At 41.1% G+C, this 18,013-nt stretch overlaps 1 protein-coding gene across 10 annotated transcripts in view; it reads right to left on the bottom strand.

Moving 5' to 3' along the window:
• Positions 1-18,013, bottom strand: part of MBD5 (methyl-CpG binding domain protein 5) — a 170,640-nt gene that overhangs the window by 127,116 nt on the left and 25,511 nt on the right. For 6 of the 10 annotated variants that reach the window (XM_084810243.1, XM_084810194.1, XM_084810221.1 and 3 more), the window contains exon 1: positions 1,264-17,847. The exons of 3 other annotated variants lie outside the window; for them this stretch is intronic. The gene's annotated coding sequence lies outside the window, so the exon portion shown is untranslated. Of the gene's footprint in view, positions 1-1,263; positions 17,848-18,013 lie in introns of those variants that run through there. One more of the 10 variants, XM_084810204.1, reaches the window with a different exon arrangement.

Genomic DNA, 18,013 nt, shown 5'->3' with positions numbered 1-18,013 from the left:
AATGCAACAGTTTAAAACAATAAAATTCCACATTAAAACATTGTATTTCTAAAAATACCCTAACCCATCCCAAATGCCTGCCTGAACAACCATGTTTTTAATGTGTGGCAGAAGCTCATTAAAGAGGTGGCATGGTGGAGTTACCTAGGAAGGGAGTTCCACAGAGTGGGGGCCACCACAGAGAAGGCCCTCTCCCTCGTCTTTGCCAGCCTAGCTGTCCTGGCTGATGGGACAGAGAGAAGGCCATCAGAGGCTGATCTTTTTAAGCGGCCTGTCTGGTGTTGCTGGAGGTGCTCCTTGAGATAGGCTGGGCCGGAACCGTATAGGGTTTTAAAGGTCAAAACCAACACCTTGAATTTGGCCCGGAAAACAACTGGTAACCAGTGCAACTCCTTCAGGACCGGAGTGATATGATCATGCCGGCAGCTGCCCTTAATCAGGCAAGCCGCTGCGTTCTGCTCCAGCTGCAGCTTCCGAACTGTCTTCAAGGGTAACCCCACGTAGAGCACATTACAGTAGTCTAGATGAGAGGAGACCAGCTGTGTTAGCCTTTAGCAGACGGGTGGCCAACATGTGCCCCCTGCATATGTTTTGATCTACAACCCCCATCAGCCCTAGCCAGCACAGCCAAAGGTGAGGGAGTTGTAGGCCAAAACATCTGTAGGACCACAAGTTGTCTATCCCTACTAAAGCAACTAAATATGAAAGAAAGCCTAACAGGGAAAAAAAAAGAAAAAGTGGTAAGGTGTAATTTGTACTGAGTGTATATGGGATAGATACCCTTTGGGGATATATATATATATATAGAGAGAGAGAGAGAGAGACTTGTAAACTGTCTGTTCAAACTACATCAGCAAACTCATATTTACTTCTACAACATTGTTATGTTGAGACAGAACGGTGTGTATTTAACTTTTCCCAGAAAAAACAGCTAACAGTGTGAATAGCTGTATCCTCTGATCCCATTTTCCAAGCTTTACATCTTAAGTTGAAAAAGTTGAAGCTATTCAGATTCCTCTAGTCTAACAGAGAGCCACATGATCCCACCTCCCCACCTCCATAGCTTTTAAATGGATTTTTAGGGAATAGCAAGAATAAGCATAACTAAAAGTAGAAGCATCAGCAAGGCAATTTGTTTAGTACAAAGCATTACTTTGAGAGCACATAAATCTACCAAATCCGATCACTGTACATCATGAGCCAAGTTGTTCATATATAATTTGCGGAATCAGTAACACATACCATCATTTAGATACAACTTACATGAATGTATTGGTTGCCAAGGTATACTTCGGTGGACATTTTATGGTTCACCAAATGGGATAGTTCACAGGGCAACACTGTGCAATTTATAGCACTAGATGTGGCAGCTCCTAGGACAAAATTTACACATTATCACCTTTATAAGGAACACATGTAAGCCAGCCCCTTGCCTGTACTATCACTCAGAAGAAAGGAGCAGGCTCTTTTCCCGGTGACCAATATGGAAGGAAGTGGCTGGAGAGTAGTTCCAAATACAGACCAAATCAATAAGAGTATAGCTGGCAGGGAGTTGAAGCCAATCAGGGCTTCCTGATGGACATATCTGCACGATATACAAGTCTGTAAGCATTTGTTTGCCACATTCATACTTTACATTTTTAGGTATGCCCTTAACACATGTGTTGTGTAGCCATCACTGATCTGAGTAGACCAGAGTTCAAATCCCAATTTAGTCATGAAACTCACTTTGTGACTTTGGGTTAGTCTCTTTCTTTCAGGCTAACCTACTTCATAGGGTTGCTGTAAATTTCAGAGGGATAACCCAGGTGTGACAAAATGTGAGAAATAAAACACACTCCTTAAAATAGAAGACATTTGGTTAATCTATCTCCCTAGCCCAAACCCTGGTATTAGCTTTGGCTCTCCAATACTGAAGTCATAGGTGGTATTTATTGTGACAATATGAATAATTATCTTATGTGTAAAAATAAGGGCAAGCCTCATTGCCTTCACAAATACAGGAAACAATACAGCAACAAGACAAAGATGGCGAGATACATCACAATAGACATATACATAAGACTCCCCCTCCCTTTCCCATCTTTCTCATTTTCATCTACTTAGAAGAATTCATCAATCCGCCAAAAGTGAAACAATTTTTGGCATTTCTAATTCCACACATTTCTGGGCTATTCATGGCTTAATAACCATAGATGAATGGATTGTGTTCTGTTTTCATTAGAAAAATGTAAATTCTTCTCAAATGGCTAATTAACTGCCTGAGTTTGTTCAAAAACTTCTGTATGGTTCTGAATGAATATGAGGATGTTATACTGCATTCTCAGTATTGGCTGCCTACCATGTAAAGCTAACTACAGAATTATAACTTATAACATTTCAATTATTCCTATATTGACCAGAGAAAGTGTCACACTAGGCCACTAATAATAAATTATTAGACACAAAATCACCACTTTATATAGCAGTTCAAGAAGTTCTAGAATAAAAGGCAATCCCCCCCCCCCCCGCAAATCATAAATAGGTCTAGTGTTTACTGTAGACATTATGGCTGATGGAAAGGACCACAGTGTCATTCAATTCAATACTGCTAAAGAAGGAATAATGCCAAAACCACTTGTCATGTTTCTATTATTCTCTAAATGATAAAAGGTTAAGAACTGTGAAAATGAAACAGCACTGGCTCCAATTTTTTATGGGTCTTGGGCTCCCATATGTTTCTCCCAAACATACAATACTTACACTGCACTCGTTTGGACAATCTTTCCCAGCTTCAAGTCAGGAATGAGCATTGCATTTGCACTCTCTTCCCTCACACTCCTCTCTTTGCATGCCAGCTTCAGTACTCCTTTCCTGCCTTGTGTTAAGGCAAAGTTCCCCATTACATCCAATCTGGGAAACTCTAGTTTAATTTCAATTAACTAACCAGGAGAATAAACCAGGGCTATGAATTTGAGAAAGATCATCTGAACTGGCCTGTCTCTGTCTGTCTCACACACTCACACATGGCCTGCCCATCACTGTGGGCTCTGGGAAGGGGAGGGAGGTCAAAAACCTCACAGGGAGCCAGAAGAGCTACTGCTGTGGAACTGAGTTGGCTAGGGGCTCACTCCATTCCTCTTCTCATCTGGTGGTAGCAACACTTATAGCAAAGCAGTGCTGCAGGGGAAATGGGCTGGATCCTTTCATATTGCTTCTCCTGAAAATCTGCTGTGAGTGGACAAGTCAGCACTACCAAAACTGTAACCTTCAAAGCTATAGACTGAATATGTCTGGACATTAGTCTTCTCAGTTCAGAATAATCAGTATGTCCACCAATACCATCGCAGGTTAGTGCAATGCTGCACCCAGCTAACCACCTGAAAGCATAGGCTATGCTGATCGTAGCCTTTCCAGTTTTTCACACAAAGCCCTGCATATGCTAAACCGTGAGATCATCTCATATAACATGGTTAAGGGATACCATGGAGCAAGCTCTTTCACTACCTCAGGTAGAAGAGAATACATGCTGCCACATTGTGCCCCTTGTTGCTGCACTATGCCCCCCTTCCCCATCCCCTTGCCACTACTGACATGTCAGCTCTATGGAGAACTGCGCAGTTGGAATAAGCAGCCACAGTGCTCTCATGAGACACGGGTGAGCTCTCACGAGTGCCTGTGACCACTTCTTCTATTTACACAGCTCTCTATAAATCAATGTGGTGGCAGCAAAGGAAAGGGGAGTGCGTGACAAGGGAAACAGAGGGCGAGCGCATGCTCCAGAGAACCCTGCTGGGCGCTCTCTCACTGCAACGGCCATGGTGAGAGAACAGCTGGCAGGACTCTCCAGCTGGAGGCAGTGAAGGGCTCCTGGCAGGGGTGGAGGGGTGCAGTTTGCCAGTCGTCCCACTCTGCTGCTTGATGCAGGCGCCTCACTCTGTTTCCTGGGAGGGCTGACCCTGAGCCTAGCCCCAGCAACATATCTCGTGCAATTTTTCCACAAATAAAGTGTGATGCAAGAAGTAGAGTGAAGTATAGCTTATGGGGCATGGCCACACATCTAAATAATAAGTTGACGACTATTGCTAGTAGTTCCTTGCCAAGAGTGAGTGCTTTTTGATAGTTAAGATAAACTATGAAAATTTTGACTAAGTTCTCAAACTAATATTGATCATTTACTAAAAGCTCTATATCTACTAAAGACGAAAATTGGAAAATAAAGTTTTAGCAACTCTGGAAGGCAACAATGGGTCACACAATCTAAGCCAGGGAACATACAACTTCCATTCCAGAATGGTACAGTCCCAGGAAGGTTGACCATGTACTTTTTATGCACATGTAAATCACTCCTCTTCCCATTTTGCAGACTGAATTTTACTGAGTCACTCAAGGCCACCAAGTAAATGTTTGGCCACACTGGAATTTGATAGCTAATATGTTCAACATTAATACACAATATGTTTTAGAATATACAGGGTCTATTAACCCTTTTACCATGTGACAGTTTCCCAAACCTTTCCCAAGTGTTTTTAAAATTAAGTCTTTTACAATAACTGTGCTATTGCAGTGTTATTTACTTCTTGACCTCTGGATAGATATTAATCAATATTCAGTAGTACTATATTTATAGTAATAGCCTCAAATTACCACTAATTTGATCCCATATTTCATTCACCCAGAAAACTGGGCAGAAATCAAGATTAAGCACTACATCTCACATCATAGGCAATACATTCTTAAAAATCATGACTGGCTGCATGGCATAAACATAAAACTTACCTTTTATGTATTGTACCATCTAGTTAGCAGCACTTCTAGAACATTGGTTTAACATACCAATAGTCACACAGTCAATCCTAAATAAGTGAGCCTGTCTTGCCAATAGCTCCCTTGGTCTGTAAACAAATGGTGTTTCATAAATTATACAGGATATGCTTCAACATTCTTTCTGCTAGGTTATCCGGATTAAAATTTCTTCTACTTCCAATATAAAAGGTGCAATCCTATGGCCCCTGGCTGTCCCATAACTCTCAAAATATGAACCAGAGAATAGGAAAGATAGCATTCTAGACCCAATATTCCTCCTTCCAATAAATATGTCATTCTAGAGTAAATAAATGAAGAGAGAGAGAAAAAAATCAGGATTGCCTGCAAAATGATGGGTTTGTCACCTCTTTATCTAGGGAAAAAAGATTATATGAAAAATGAAAAGTTTTCATCACTGGCAAATGGAAGTGGGAAAAGCAGACTTATTTATACAGCAGTAATATACATGGTGCTCTCTACCGCATAGGCAAAATGAAAAAAAAAAGGAGGGAAGTTCCTGTCCTGAAGAAGAACCTATACGTTAAAGGTTTACAGCAGGGAACCAAGAGAGGTGAGAAGGATCCACAGTTCAGTGACAGAGCACTTCTTTTCCAGAAGATCTGAAATTCAATCCCTAGTATATCCCCAATGAAATGAATGGGACTTAGTTAGACTAACATTAGATATAATCCATTGCATACAACCCATAAGGAACAGCAAAATAGAATGGGTGGAATCAGGGTGACTAGGGCTGCAATCCTATACTCACTTACCTGAGAGTAAGCGCTCTTGAACTCAGGACTTTTGAGCAGGTATGCATAGTATTCTGCTGAGCACCCCAGATCTAGGCATTTGGCAGCAAACCCAGATCTGTAAATTCCATTCACTGCTGAGCAGCAAAGCATTAGAGTGTATGTATGTATAATTTGCAGCGAAGAAGCAGTGAGTTGGGGAAGAGCAAAGCTTTGCTGCAAATTGCACCCTTCCTTCACGCTGCTTTGCCTCTGCTCAGCAGTGACTCAGGTTTGCCACCAAATGTCGCCTTTGGCCCTAAGAGGGGAAGATTTGGAGGAGCAAGGGATATAATCAGGATAAGAGAGGTAAGGACAAAGTGTTTGTACTGGATATAGTCTGAAGAGGAGAGATTCATGGTTTTGGCAGGAGAGAGCTGGAAAGAAGTAAGGTCAGGGTACCCAACCTTTTTGGGTTAGTGGGCACATTTGGAATTTTGAAAGCGTTGTGGTCACTCCCACAAAATGACTGGTATGGGGACTTGCCCATTCATAAATGGGCATGGCTGGTCACAAAACACTCATTTCCCAGTAGGCAAACTGGTAAGGCTAAAAGAAAAGCAACCTGCCTGAGATGGTGCTAGAGGACAGCACATCATTTTGCAGTATGCCAGCCACCCAGTTTAATTTTTTTTAAGTCTTGAGAATAAACTTAGAAAAAGAGGAGCAGGAAACCTGGTGGGTGCCAAGGGAGATGTCCGCAGGCACATTGGTGCCCTTGGGCACCATGCTGAAGACCCCAGAATTAAGCGTATTGAGGTGTGACAAAGAAAGGCCAGAAAGAACATGGTTCCAGTAGTCAGGGCAAGAGACAACTTGACAATAGTTTTAGCCATGGTCATTGAGAGGTACCAGCACATTTTTACAAAGCTATAGAGGATGCAGCATGATTTAATGACAAGCTGAATATGAGTAACAAAAGGAGAAATCACAGAAAGTCAAAGCTTTATGCCAGGTCTGTAGGAAATGTGAAAGCAATGGGAGAAAAACAAGGTTCAGGTATGGAATTTTGCATGATCCTGTCAAGGAGACAAAATTAGAATTAGCCATGGAGAGATAAGAAGCAATAGATTAGAGAAATCTCCATGCTGAATTAAGTCACACGCAATCCTAAAGCAAATATTCCCTCCTCTTCCCTCATCCCTGCCCAACTAGCTTCAGCTTCTGATTTGTTTACACACGAGTTTCAGAATCTGAAGGAAGCTGAAAGTGAGGAAGAGTGGTCATGGTTACGGGATCTTAACTTGTGACTGATACTTGGGTAAAGGTTTATATAAACCCAAAGTAGGCAATTCTGGCGCTGTTTCTAGCCTACCTAAAACTATGTCCCATTGCCTTGGGCTCACATGGCACTGCATAGCTATGTGTGATAAGTCACCTGCAGACAAGTCATTTTGCTGTGAAATGCATTGTTGGCCAAATACAGCTCATGGGTCTTTTGTTGCAAACCCTGTATATAAACCATCAGAGGGAAATAAAGTTATTCTTCAGTTTGTACAGTACATGGGCACTTTTTAGAACATGGAGAACCCTAGCTTTGTTAAGCACACACATTTTTACAATAAATAAGGAACAGTTGCACCAAATGAATTCCCAACATGTTTGACACTGGTCTTTATCAAGGGTAAAACTCTTAGAGATTCTTCTGGAGGATTCCCTCTCCCTTGTTTCTTCCAAAGAAGACTGACTTCCTCTGGGGGATTCTCTGGAATAATGTGGGGGGATGGCATGAAGCAGTTGCAAGGTATGGGGGTGTGGAAATCTGTGGAAATCACTTCCCTGATTTCTTCCTCCAGCAGAAGCTTACAGTGGACTGCAGTCCCTTCCACTCATGGAAAGAACTCTTTCGTTCATGGAGTTGAATCCAATGTTAGTCCTACTTACAGCAGACCCATTGAAATTAATGGAACGTTAGTTAGTCATGATGAACTAATGTTCCATTCATTTCAATGGGTCTACTTCAAGTAGGACTAACACTGGATTGAACCCATGGAGTATTAGGATCCAAGGCATTGTTTTTTGATGCTCCGTTTCCAAGTCTACATAGCAAGAACTATCAAAGATAGTTTACATGATCACAGGGAGTTTGCGTGGTGACTGATTTGCATAATTACCTTTGCTGGGTGCAGTTTTTCCTGTCATCTGAACCCATGAGGGTGGCTTGCTGGGGTGGTTAACAAACCACCAAGACCCATAGCCTGTTGTAGGGTTCTTTGTTACCCACCCCAATAAGCCACCCTTGCCAGATTTGGATGACATTAGAAGCCGCAGCAGCAGGGGCTTACATTGGCAACTTGGCGCCTGAGGGCACTGCAACCCACTGTGGCTAATAATGCAGTGATCATGTGAACCAGGTCAGTGATAAATGTTTGTATTCACAAAAGCCTTTGGCATGTAAGGTGGTCTGCTGCTGAAGGGGTTTTAACTGGTTGGGTGCCATTTCTTTTATTATTGTGTTTTTAATTTATTTGTTTTATGGTATATCTTTATTAAGATTTTGTTTTTAATTTGTACTTTATTTTTGTTAGCTGTTTTAAACACCATTTTTTGGCAGAAAAGTAGGTAGACATTTAATAAATAAATATGTTTTCCACATTTGATCACAATAATTTTAGAGGAAAGCTACCACAAACAAAATTGCTGCTTCCTAAAGTTGTTTCAGTGATAATGGATCTTCACCAGAAAGAGAACTAGTTCTTTTCTTTGATCAAGTTGCTGCTTCCTTCCCTCCATAGAGAACATGGAAGAAAGGAGGATTGTTTCTGTTCTTACTGGGTTTCTGCAGCAAGCAACAGAAGCAGCAAGGTGCCACTGATGCTTCTGGAAAAAAGCTAAGCATGAAGCAGAGAAATAACTTTTCCCCCCACAGAAAACCTGGAGAATGGAATGGGGTGGTTCTCTCCCTTCCTGATGAACATTTGCAGAAAGGAACAGCAGTGAGACACTGCTTGCACCTTCTGAAAATGCTCCCCTTCCCCTATGTTCTCTGAACATGCCCCAGGACTCAGGAAAAAGTCAAATAATCCAGGAAAACAAATTCCTTAGGATCTGAACAGGTTGCCTTAGGTTTGGGAAGGAAGGAAGGAACAAATATGAGTGCAAGGAGAACCAAATTTGCAGCAGAATTTTGTCTGCTGCTTTCACTTTGCCTTGTTATCCTTTCACTACAGCACTGTCTCTTGCCAAATAGATGAATTGCTCTTTCCAGCAGAACTACTATTTGCCCCTTAAGCTGATGTAACTACTATGGCAAAACCAGCAAGCAAAGTTCCAACTGTGCTAGCAGTTCTTTCTAAGTATCCTACTCCTTTTCTTGGATTTCAGCCATAATGTTTAGTATATTCAGAATTCAACAAAAGTGTACAATGATCCAAGGTAGTAAACATGGAACTGTATGTGGCTAATGCACCCTTGGATTCCTTACCGTTAAATATGGGCTGCTGCTTTCTGGTTAACAATCCTGAATAAGACCTCAGAGCAATCACTGGATCTTGAGCTGTGTAAAAAAGCCCCAAGTTACCTTCTTACAGTGCACAATGATCTGTTCCATGTCTCTTAAATGCTGACATGTGGAACTGAGTTTAACTACTTACTTCCTGCCTTGAATTTTTTTTGTCACTATAATTTCTGATCTAAATTGAAAAGAATTGTTACTTCTCACTGCTTCTTTACTTAAAATGTCAATCCAAGGAAACATAAAAACATACCACACCTTGCCCTTGAAAGGATGGACTGATCAGCCCTAAGCACTGAATAACTAGTAAAAGCTTAAATCCTTTTTACAGAAGCTTCTTGCAAATGTCATCGTGCTTTGTCTACAAGGTGAAAAAAACATGGGTTGTCTTGGAAAAAGCCACTACCAATCCCATCCCTATTCTGAGATGAGTACAACAATGCTGATTATGGGGATAAGCAGTAAGGATTGTAATGCAGTAAGAGTACAGCTAAGTGCTACTAATAATTTAGAGCAAAGCTGTTTGGCATTTTAAGTTATGTCACTAGTGAATTTGTACCAAACATATCTTGAAACTTCTGCAAAATGGAAATCAATGTGCAATATATTTTACAGAGTAACATAAGCAAATGAGACAGGTTACTGCCTCAAAAGAGCTTATAATCTAAATTACAACAGTGTATTAGTAAAATAATGGGGGATTTTAATGGGTGGGGGGATAATAAAGGAAGAGGTTACAAGGGATGAAGGTACCTTGGCTTCATTTTAGTTGGGTATGAGGACAATGTGGTTAAGCCAAAGACTTAATAAAAAATGTTTTTTGAAGAAAAATTTGAAGGTGAGAGGGAGGGGTGGCACTACACAGATGTTCTGGGAGAGAGTTGCAGGAAAAAGAGGAAATGGGTGGCGGAATCATTTAAAAGAGCAGGACATCCTAGGAAACTGAACATGGTAGAGTTGGGGGAACAAAGATCATGAGCAAGGAGATATCAGAAAATATCCAGTAAAATCGCTTGTAATATGTTCTACACGCCCTTCTGTCACTATTGAGCTAGCTACCTGAAATTGATCTTTCTAAGATTATCAAAGATTTTCTAAACAACAGAAACTATAATTTTATAAAATCGGTATACATATAATAGAAAGTCAGACAAGATGCTACATCACTTTCACACTAGCAAACATGTTATGAGATGTCCCTGGCACTCCTCTTACAATAGGGAAAGACGTCTTTTCTTGAATCCAGAATGCAATAGGGAACTTAGGCATTTCTTATGTTGCACTGAGTTCATTATAGACAGGGAAAGGAGGTAGAGTTAAGAGTTTTCACTTTCAAGGCAGGGCCCAGTTTATACCATACAAAGCATGAAAATGCATAATACATTTGTACTCCATTGGGGATCAACCTAGCTCTAACCCATCTGCTGGAGGCTTCAACAACTATACTAACTCTGTCTCACCCCCCACCAAGCAGAACACCAGTTTAATGGCCAGAGCCCAGTGACCAAAGTAACTGACCATCCTGGCTCCAACTACTTGCCAGAAGGTTAACCACAGCGACACATGAATCCACCCCACCCCGTCCCTTTCCCTTCTCCAGTAAGCATCCTCACATGCACACACACACCACTGAGCTGCATACTCTTCTCTTCTCATCATAAATTGGTTCTTACTACCTGATGCCAGATGCAGAAGTGGCTGCACAATGAATAAGGGCTCCTCATGAATACAGGAATACTCATGAGCATAGACCAATCCTCTGGTGGCATTGATGGCCTGCAGCTGTGTTCTGGGTGGGTCTCTGAACGTTCAGGCTTAAAAGCCTTCAGTTCTAAGCACAGAGTGTTGGAATGATGTCTCCCAGTCTCTTGCCTTGTATTTCTCAGATAATCTAGCACTTCTCCAGAACTCCTTGGTTTGGACCTGGATTGGCCACTAACCTTGCCTTTCATACTAACCCTGACTGATTCCCCGGAGCTCTGTCCCCACATCAGTGCAAGCAGGGCACTTGCTTCTTCAACCTCTGGCCAATCAGAGAAAGGGAGTGGATAGACAAGTTGTAGCGGTGGTGTCTGCAAGGACAAGCAGCTAGAGGGAGGAGGTGGCAGCAGAGCATCCTCTGTAGCTCCAAGCTCAGGAGGAAGGTAGAAGACTTTCCTTTTCTGGAAATCACCTCCAAAGCATAACACAGACAATCCCTTGTATTGCGTTTCTCTTGAATTTGGAGCTGGGATGGAGGATATCACTTACTTTGTGCTGCACTTTAAAGACACTTGCCTCTGAAGTTCAACATGTTATATGTGGGGCTGTCTTTGAAAAAAGTCCGGAAACTTCAGCTGGTTCAAAACAGGCAGCAAGACTGATAGCAGGGACTGGCCAATGTGATCATATTATGCCAATATTTTTCCATCTGCACTGGCTGACAATCCATGTCTGGTCCCAATTCAAAGTGCTGATTTTAACTTTCAAAGCCCTAAATGGCTTGGGGCCAGGTTACCTGAAGGATCGTCTCCTCCCATATATACTGCCAGGAACCTAAGACTGACCTCAGCAATCCTTTTGTGGGAGCACCCGCCAAAGGAAGTGAGGTGGGGTGGCTACTAAGAAGAGGGCCTTTTCTATTGTGGCACCCCAGTTATGGAATGAGCTTCCCAGAGAGGCTTGCTTGGCACCTATATTGTGCTCTTTCTGGCACTAGGTGAAACCCCTTTTTATTTTCCCAGGAATTTTAGTCTTTCCATTTCTGTTTTAAATCTGTTACTGTATTTCAAAACTCTGCACTGATGCTAGGTATTATTTTGATTTTTACTTTTAGTTTATACTGTAGTTTTAAACTTTTATATTGTATTTGATAGTTTCAATTGTTGTGAACTGCCCAGAGAGCTTTGGCTATTGGGTGGTATAAAAATCAAATCAATAAATAAATGAACGAATGTATGTGACATCTGATACAAGACCCTATCCCTACAGGGCTATAAATAAAAACTGTATTATCAATTCAGTACATAGATTTCTGTTTGTCTGTACATACTGGGTGGCACTGAATGTTTTGACTCCATGAACAGAAGGAGCTTCCATTCAGGGAATGAAAGCTGAAATTATGGAAGGGGTCCTTCTGTCAATGGAAGCTCCTTCTGTCCACGGAGCAAAATCCCTGGGTACCACCCTTCAACTCCTGATGAAATACCTAGAAATGCCACAGCAATTGCAGAGTAGCCTCCTTGGATGTTTCTGATTTCCGGAGACATATATTCCAGGCACAGGCAGACTTCCAGGATCTACTTTGTTTTTACTAGAACCCTGAGGCCCACCAACTGGAGCCAGGAGCAAATAGTGGCTGGGGGCAGAGCCAGATGCTAAATGGTGGATTAGGAGAACAAAGCCAAATACCTACTGTACACCAAGAGCCATACCATGATGACCTGCACAAATAAATATAAGACTACATGCAAGTTACTACAAACCAGTTATCCTAGCAGCCAAATTGGGGGGGAGGGGGAGGAGAGAGAGAGAGAGGGAGAGAGAGAGAGGGAGAGGGAGAGGGAGAGAGAGAAAGAGATTTTGTCCTTCGATATATCCATGAATCCGTACAGGTAATTTCACATTACATCCCAAATGGTCTCTGAAAAGCAGCTTAGACTATGTAAAAAAACAAAACAAGCTACAACAACATTAAAAACATTAATTTAAATAATAAAAAGTAAGCTTTGGTATGCCTAAAAGGGTCAGGATGAGAACCAGGACCAATAGGGGCTGCATTTAATTCTCTTTAATGGTTCTTAAATACAATTAAGGTATTTTATTTAAAATCTATTTTAAAATTCCTTCCTTAACTTAATTGCATTTGTAGAAGCAGATTAATCAGAAGGTAATACTTCAGTATTTCAATTTATATTAATAACCTTTTGGTCTATACTAAAAGCCAGTGTGAGAGCCACTGTGGTGTAGAGGTTAGAGTGTTGGACTGGGACTTGTGAGATCGGGTTCTAGTCCCTACTCTGCTTTGAACCTCACTGGATGACTTTGGGCCAGTTACTGACTCTCAACCTAACCTACTCACAAGGGTTATTGTGAGGATAAAATGGAGAGGAGGAAAAGGCCTTTAATTCCTTGTAAGAAAAAAAAGGCAGGATATAAATGTAATTAATAAAAAAAATGTTTTCACTTACTCCATCAGTTCAGGTTTTATGGAACACTGCAAAGGGGGTATTTATTTATTTAATTTAGTCTCGTATTTAAGCACTAGACTGGTAGCCACAGGCGATAAGGAATGCCATGGTGGCAAGTGAACAGCCTAGCAGAAGAGGGATAGAGCACTGTGTCCCTCCTCTAGAATAGGAGGGACACAGAATCGAAATCAAGGGCTGTATCAGTAGAATGGACACTGCTGGTAGGACAGATTCCCCCTTGCACCAGCCCTTCATGTACCACCTAAATCTGCTCTGGAGGGTTTGGAGACCTTGGGATGGTAGCAGGAGAAGACGGGAAAATCCCATTGTGCAAGCAGAAGTCAGCTCACTTGACCCAAAGACACTTGCCAGAAAAAGGAAACTCCCTCCTCCATGCCCCCCAGTGAAATGCACAGACTGCTGCAAGAGGAATGGAGCTCCCTATCTCCTGGCTGCCAGCTCCCAGCAAGCTAGTAAACATCCCTGTTGGGCTTCTTTACAAGGCTGATTTAGTTGTTAAATTTGTATCCTGCCTTTCCACCAAATGGTGCTCAAAGTGGCAAACAGCAATCAAAAACATAAAGTCAATAATCAAAAACATAAAAAAACAAGTCAGGTAAGAACTTAATTGTTTCTCATTAGAATTACTATTAACTTTACAGTCTCACTCTCATGACTTGCAACAGTAAATAAGAAGGGAATATAAATCATAGGAATGTCAGAAACCACACTGTGGCAGAGACACTACGCTACAGTTGCAGGCAGAGGTAACATTGTTCATGCTTGGAGAGAGAAATTTGTTACTATACTGATAATCCACCAAAAGCTTCAAAGGGTATATTCAGTTGACTCAGCTCCCCACTCCTCCAGTCATGAAATTTGGGTGAGGGACATGACTGTGTGGCAAGCTGTGAACTTCAGGCATTTTACCTCTTAGGATAGTACAATCCAACAGGATATCCTCTAGGCTGCTAAATGTTATTGAATGATATATAAACCTATGTTGTCTAACAGAAAATCAAAGCAAAGACATGTAAGCATGCATTATTATAACTTATTATATATTCATTCCCACTGGGCACAGGGAAAATATATAGTTAAAAGTCTTTGTATTGTGAATTACTCCTTTTACATAGTCATGTTACTATACACAGAGTCTGCATTACTCTTGACCCAATTCCAACCCAACCCCATGCCTGCTGACTTCAGCTGGATCAACTCTTATGCAGTATGGAAAGCAGGTGATAAAATTATATGATGTAAGAATGCTATATAATCTGAAAAATGGGAAACACTTAATTGAAACAGATTTTTTTTTACTGTGCCACCCTATAAATATCAAAAGAGAGAAATTATAGCTAATTTAAAAATGGAAGACACACACATACACAAATACCTGTAAATACTTTACATCCACATTTTTGTTTTTGTAAAAAAAAAAACTGTTTAGCACAGCTGTCCGCAATCTAGTGCCCTCCAGATATTTTGGACCAACTCCCATTAGCCCCAACCAACATGGCCACTGGTCAGGAATGTTGGGAGTTGTAGTCCAAAACATCTGGGGGCACCAGATTGAAGAAGGCTGGTTTAATATCTTTAGTTTATTATATTAACCAAGTTTAAAAAAAAAACAAAAAAAAAAACCTCTCTGTAAACACGGATGGTTTTACTGTAAATTGTTTGAATTTCTCTTGCTCAACCTTAATTACAGTTTATTGTCTTCTTGAAATGAGAATGTGTAACCTCACATTATCTGAAGATGCAAGTCATGTTCCTAGAAATAGTAAAACCAGGCTTTATGGCCACTGCAAATATATGCTAAGAGATTCAGAATGGGATCTTTAAATGGGCTACAACTAACACTAGCCAAACAGCAAGCTAATCAGAGACACACCAAATCTATGTACATGTTCAGCAACCTCCATGCACCGAATATGCGTGGGCAATCTAGGATTGTGCCTATGACATGTATGTATGTTCATTCCAACATGCACTGGTCCAGTATAAACACTCTCCCCCGCCCTGCATCAATCGAAGGGTAAGGACTATTCATTATCAGGCCAACAGGTATTGCTGTGTAACTAACTACATATCATTCAGCCACTACAAACACATCGAGCTTTAGGAGTGGGTGGGGTGTGACTGCACTGTTTAGTATACAGAGTTTGACAGACATAACACTATTGGATGACAACAGTTATCTAGATGCATTTCAGTTTAGTTCAAGGCTCCGTTTTGGCACTGAAACAGCCCTGATTGCCCTGATGGATGAACTACACTGGAACACAGGAGAAGTACGTTGCTGTTAATTCTCCTGGATACCTCAGTGGCTTTTTGTACTATTCGTGTGGTATCCTTTCAGAGAAGCTATCTGAGATGAAGACTGGGAGCACTGTGCTGCAGTGATTCCATTCATACTTGGATGGTCAGTTCCAAAAAATGGTGCTGGGGGACTACTGCCCTGCCCTACGACTGGTATATTATGGGTTTCCTTGTGCTGATCTATGATCATAATCTACCTACCTATGTGGTTCCACAGAGATCTATTCTTCCCCTATGAGCTTCAATATTTACATGAAACCACTGAATCAGCTAAGGGGTGTGATGCCATCAGTATGCTGATGAAACTCAACTCTACTTCTCCTGCAGTATGCCAGCATATCCTACAGCGTACTAAGCTCCTGTCAGCTTCTGCCTTACCTCATGACTCTGACTTGCTTTGACTCCAGTTTCCCGGACAGGACTCCACACTATCTGGCATGACCCCAAACTACCAGTGAGTGCATGTGCTGGAATCAACTTCCCAGGGCCTAACTACCAAGCCAGGACAGAACAAAGTGCTAAACTGATATCTGGGATTGGATGAGGGCCAATCATCTGAAGCTCAATCAAATGAGACAGTGATGTTGTTGGTAAGTGGTTCTTCAGTCTGGGGTGATTATACGTGACCTGCTCTGGATGGGGTTACACACTCCCTTAGGAATCAGGTTCAGAGTTTAGGAGTGGACTGTAGATCTGGCTATATCTTTTACAGGTCCAAGTGGCCTCTGTGGCATAGTCAAAGATACTCTGTGTTGGTGCACAGCTATGGCCATTCCTACACAAGTATAGCCAAATCACAGTTATTCATAGTTTGGTGATGTCTCATTTGGACTAATGCAATGTGTTGTACACAGGCTTTGATGAATGTCTGGAGACTGCAGTTAGTGACGAATACAGCAGCTAGTTTACTAATAGCAACTGGGCATACAGAACACATCTCACTAGCTCTGAAAGAGTTTCACTAGATCCTAGCCCTAAAGCAGGGCTGGGGAACGTGTAGCCCCCCACCTGCCCCTATTGAATGCATTTAGGTGGGCAGCTACAAAAGAGAGGGCCTTCTTGATTGTGGTGACCCACTTATAGATTACGTTTCCTACGACCTAGAAATTAACAAAAAAGTTACTTATAACAGACATTGAAATTAAGGTACACACATCAATGAGGCTTCAGTTTTGGAGAGATGTAAACACTGGCATAGAGTAGCTATAGAGCACCAATGCACTTTCACCACCAGTCACCCCCAACCACATATTGATCTGTCTTGTCCCCATCAACATTGCTCCTGGCCTCTTTCTTCCTTTTGTCTGTCATTACTTATTTATTTACACGCATTGTAGGTTAGAGAGGGCTAGGGAGAAATGAGTGACAGCACTGTACATAAGAGTGCTAGGAGAGTGTTAGTGAAGGAGGGATTATTTGATGTTTGCATCATGTTGTTTTTATTAATGAGATCAATATTATAGGTTTCAAAACTTAAGAACTCTTAAAATCAGATTCTCAAACTTCTTGTGCTAACAAAATAAAGGCTTAGAACTGGGTGTTGAAATTTTTGCACCAGCGGTACAGCATAAACCATTAATATTTGTTCTGACACCTCTGTTTACACATTGGCATAAGATCACTTCAGTTTAAAAGATTAACGGCCTTTGTTGTAAGACAAAGTTTATAATATCAAGAAGGACTAAGCTAAAAATATTGGGACATCTGCTAAGACAACACATGTAATTCTTATATATAGAACACCCCGATTGTCTTTGTCCAAAGTAAGAGGCTACTCCTTTATAATTACAATTTCACATTCAGTGCAAACAATTGCTAAGGAGTAATATGCAAACTATTTGACTCAAATTTTAAGAGAAAAGTATGCAAAGAAATTAAGACAGCATTTTCATAAAGCTGTACGCGCAGAAGAGGCTGTCCTTGTACAATTGTTCTATCCTTCAAAAAACAATTATTGGCATGAATATTTTTTATCTGTTTTACTAACTAATACTGCAGCTTTAATTGAAGTTTGAATGTTAAACAGTTAGGTGTCTGGCCTGGTCTGCACAAAGAACAGAACAGAGATGTTCTTACAAATACAAACCGTCTAACTAGATTATAGCTTCTAAAATGGCCAAGAAAACATTCAGCCAGAAATCTTGTAGGACAAAATTTGGAAGGGAGTACTTTGAAATACAGCCTACTAATAACAATGAGTAACCTCTTCTAAAGTAAGGTTTTGGTTCCATGTCATGTTTCTAAGAAACACCGTTTCTTTCAAGTTTTGAAGGTTATTTTCAATAAATGTAATGTGGCTTAAACAGGAAGCTCTGAAAGTAATGATTTAAAAAAAAAAACCCAAACCCAAACAAATATGGACTGTGTTCAGAGACAGGAACATAGGAAGCTACCTTATACTTAGTAAGCCCATCAATCCATCTAGCCTAGTACTGTTAACGCTGACTAACAGCAGCTCTCCGGGGTTTCAGGCAACAATTTATCCAGGCCTA

Source organism: Heloderma suspectum, chromosome 1, assembly GCF_057233095.1.
Source record: "Heloderma suspectum isolate Gila_16-S chromosome 1, 16-S_ref, whole genome shotgun sequence".
NCBI lineage: Eukaryota > Metazoa > Chordata > Lepidosauria > Squamata > Helodermatidae > Heloderma > Heloderma suspectum.
This window is presented reverse-complemented; position numbering and strand designations above follow the sequence as displayed.